Below are 4428 nucleotides of genomic sequence, written 5' to 3'. Positions count from 1 at the left end.
GCAGCATTGCTAGATTATGAACACAGATGTTAGTATTAAAGACAACTGTCTTGACAGACTGCTTTTCAAGAAGTCACGGAAACACAACACAAGCCTTCAAAGAGAAAATATACAGCAACCTTTTTCTAGGTACTGCTGTCTGTAAGACTTGTTTTTCCTGTTCAGGCCTTCTCCAGGAAATAATATCACTCAAAGCCTAACTTACTTAGGCCACTTTATTTATTTATTAATATAGGGAGGTGTGCGAAAAGCAAAACAACAGCAAAGCTACAGGAACTATAAGATTACGTGACAGAGAAGGAATGAAAACGGAGCAACAGCACAGAACCTGGTAGTTTCAAAGTACTTCAAGCATTATGTTAAAACATACAAATGCTGCTGTTCACACAGACGGGTGTTCTTTACCCTTTTCATCAGAACTGTCTTTCAAGTGCAGTATCCTTCCTTTAAAGAGGGAATGCAAATCGAAACAGTTATGATAAATAACAAGAGTGTTTAATGCAGATAACTGTAATTAACTGGCTATGATTTAATGGAAATCTCATTCCAGATGTACCTCTATTCATTTTCTTCTGTTGATGCGCTACACCTGACAGAGTTTTCCAAAAAGAGAAGTCTTTCTTACCTGCCACCATGGCCTCTGCTGCAATGGCAGAACCAGAGCTAAAGGCAGGACATGGTGGCAGAGAGGCAGCCCTTGCAGTTAGATCCTGCACTACAGTAACATCCCCAGACAGCCAGGCAGAGAGTGGGAGATGGGTGGAAGCAGATTAGTGATGAGTGACCTAGTTTTCTCCCTCATTACATCTTCTCCAAAGATACCCACCATAGTGACCAAAAAGCAATACCAATTAAGTTGGGAAAGCCACCTCATTAGGGGAGATTAGTGTACGCACTATAGCTGTACAGCGCAGTTACCACTCAATGCCACTTACATTGAAATAATGTACAAAGAAGTGTGACTGGAGTTCCTTGAAGCAGTTCAGTAAATGTCCTCCACTGGAATAAGGGAGACACAGGCCAGGGCTGCATCACTGTTTTTATAAAGTGGTGCCCCAGTGGCTCTTTGGCCCTCGCTTTGTGCTGCATTACAGTGCAATGCTGAAGCCTGAATCCCTTACACTCAGAATCAGCAGCAGAGCTCCACTGATCTGACTTGTCCCTAATGAACATTCTCCTTTTCACATGCTCATAAATACAGTTATGGGTTTGTTGTGTTTGTTTTTTTTTTTCTTTTCTTCTCAGAGGGTGAGGGAGAAGGAAACAGAGGAATAGGAAAGCAGGATAAGAGCCCAAGCCACTGAAGGAGTCAGACTGAGTTTCACCTGAAGGGTGGTGAGGTTAATTGGTACTGCACAACTTGAGGAGCTCCACTTAAGTCGGCCAGTTGGAGGCACGGCTCTCTCCCTGTTCTTGGCTCTGGTGTTCCCACACAGGCATCTCAACAGCTTTTGTTCATGACTCTAGTCCCGTGTATTAAATGAAATAAATACAGGATGATGAGCTAGCAAATGGAATATACCAAGTACGGTGGCAAAGAGCTCAGAAAAGACTTGAACATGCTGCATCTTCAGCTCTTGAGGCTCTATTTTTGGTCTCAGTATTGCAACTGAACTTCACAAACCCCGATCACCATACTTATGTGCAGAAATGTGTGATTTTTAAACAGCTGAGGAAGAAGAATTAGCATTTTTATCAGCTATTTCTGAATATCCCTTACGACACAAGAGAAAAAACCCTTCAGCTCTCCACATTTCCCAAATGCAGGGTTAGGCCAACTCCTGTCAGTGGTTTTCTGTGTGTCTGCATGGCACAGAAAAGCATAAAGCCATGAGGTGTTCGGTAGGCAACAGTTCTCCAGCTGTGGGTCTCCTGCTGCAAATGACATTTGTTCCCCAAGAAGAGGCTGCAGCCCCACAGGCTGGTACTTGCACTTCAGATGTATCACTAGAAATTTAAGGTTAGTATAGTATGGTACATATACATATAACCTAAAAAGCAGATGCACATGTCAGAGACTGACATTTTAAGCTGAAAAATATGAACTGTCTGGAAATAAAGTGGCCATTTACTCAAAAGTTTCAAGCTTAAAATCTGTAGAACAGCTTTATTACAAGCAGTATACTCAAAGAACTGACATAGGAACATGGTAGAGAGAACGAGGAAGAGGAGATTTGTAGAATTCCCCCCAAACAGTTTAGTTTGAAGCTAATCAGCTCCTTGCCTATACAGAACTAGCTCTGAAAGTCCAAGGAAATTTATTTGGTTTACTTATTTTGTAGCGTTTTCGCAGTCTTTATACTGCAAAGCATTTTAAAAGTATTAATTTTCTTTACGAAAAATCATCTCCTGTAGTTCTCATAGATATCTCTTTGCTTTCTGCATCTTGTGTGGTAGACTGACATTGAAGTATTAAAGGCGCACAAGAGTGATTAGAAGCCAAATTCAAATTATTTGTGCTTTTATTGTTTTTAAAACTGGGGTCATCGTAAACCTAACCCGCCTACAGCTTAGGTCATGGAAGCACAATAAAGGATTATGCAGAAGTATTGTTGCCAAATTAGCTTAATTGTTTTACCTAATTTATTTCTTACTCATTTTTGGTGCCTGACTTGATGGTGAAGGAAGAACAGGGAGTAGGATTCACTGGCACTACATTCTGTGAAAAGGGCTTTCTGTCACAGATTCCTATTGCATGATAGTTCTGGTAAATCCCACCTTCATTGTCTACTCTCATCAAAGCAGTGGTCAGGGGAGTTGCAAGTCAAGGCGACAGAGCAACCAGCCTAGTAGTCTTGGTCTCATCAGAGTGGAACAAGAAGCCAAAGCCATCAGGTTATGCAGAAACACATTCCCAGATGTTTTCCTTCTGTGGTAAAATTCCTTAAAGTATTATTTCCCCCCACCCCCAAACAGCTGAGCAGGCTGCAGGTACATAGTGACAGCAGCATTAAGATAATCTGAACTTTAAGGAGGGGAGCAGGCTACTTTAGTCTTATAGAATGAACAGGCATGGTAGAGACAGACACCAAGTTCATACTTAGCTTTTTTTTGTAAACAATAGAAAAAAATAAAATGAAACAGCTATCGGGGTTTAGGGAAGAAATATGTTTTAGAAGCTTTGAATATGCAGAAGTGATATTTTTCCAACTTTAAGAAGTGAAATTATAGTGAGTCACCAGTAAGGTTTTCTACTGTCTCAGCCTCCACAAAAAAGGGCACCTAGTGCAATAACTCTTAATATATTACATCTAGTAATATATTTCAGTTTCAGAAAGTGTATTGTGCTTTGACAGATGCTGAAATTAACTAAATTAAAGATGTCAGGAGCTAAAGTTTTATTTCAAAAACTCGGACAATGCCAGCTAGTTTAAGAAACTGCCCTAAAATCCAAAGTTTCACCCTACTAACACACACCACTGCAGTTGTATGAGGAAGTGGACTGGTGATGTAGGACCCATTTTCTTTCAGGAAGTTTGCATACAGAATCTACAGAAACGTTCTGATCCTGATGCATGCCATGCATCCATTATTGGATGCCTAATTTTTATTTTCTTCAAGATGTAATTTATTCAATGTAGTTGTTCATCAGCAGGTCATGCATTTCTCCATGTGCCACCTTTACTGCATCACTACCATAAGCAACATTTTAAGTACTCAAATTTGAACAACTGATCTGTAGTTAAGAATCTCTTCTGAAACTTCTCAGAATATTGAATTGTGGACTGACTCAATTTTAACAAACATGCTTTAGGGAGTTAAATGTGCAGCAACATGTGTGGTGTTCTTAAGTAAATTTAGGTATTTTGAAAATATGGAGGCAATTCACTAGAACCACTTCAGAATTAGAGGAGAAGAGTACCAACATGTTGAAAAGCAAGAGGATTTATGCCCTCTTTTTCAGTGTTTCAAAAGTTTTCTAAAGTAAATTGACAAGATTTGTTGATTTAAAAAACCTGAACTCATTAAAGAAGTCTCTTGGCAATCATTTGATTAGGCTATACTTTTTACGCTTACTATTCTGTGGCTGGCAGTATAAAGTGACCACAAACTTTAAACAGAACAATAAAGTGATGCTCAGCGTGTGTGTACTGAAAGCTTAAGTCCTAACCTTGATCAACTACTTCTTAGGGTGTTGCCCAAGACTCCTGTTACTGGAGTCATCAGCAGGATCCTTAGTGCAACTACTGTGCTTTTAAAACACATTACAACAGAAACCACCCACGTCAGATAAGACAGTTTTACTCCTAGGAACAAACACTGCAGACTTACCCACCTCCTTCCAGAAGCGATGTTTTAAGGAAGTTTAAATAGCTACCAGTGATATTATTCACTGAGGTAAAATGTAAAAGCACATTTTAAGACTTTTTACACCACAACCTTTGATTTAACTGTAAACAGACACAAACACCATGGCTTCAATGAAAG

The sequence above is a fragment of the Patagioenas fasciata genome, chromosome 2 (genome assembly GCF_037038585.1).
Source record: "Patagioenas fasciata isolate bPatFas1 chromosome 2, bPatFas1.hap1, whole genome shotgun sequence".
NCBI lineage: Eukaryota > Metazoa > Chordata > Aves > Columbiformes > Columbidae > Patagioenas > Patagioenas fasciata.
This window is presented reverse-complemented; position numbering follows the sequence as displayed.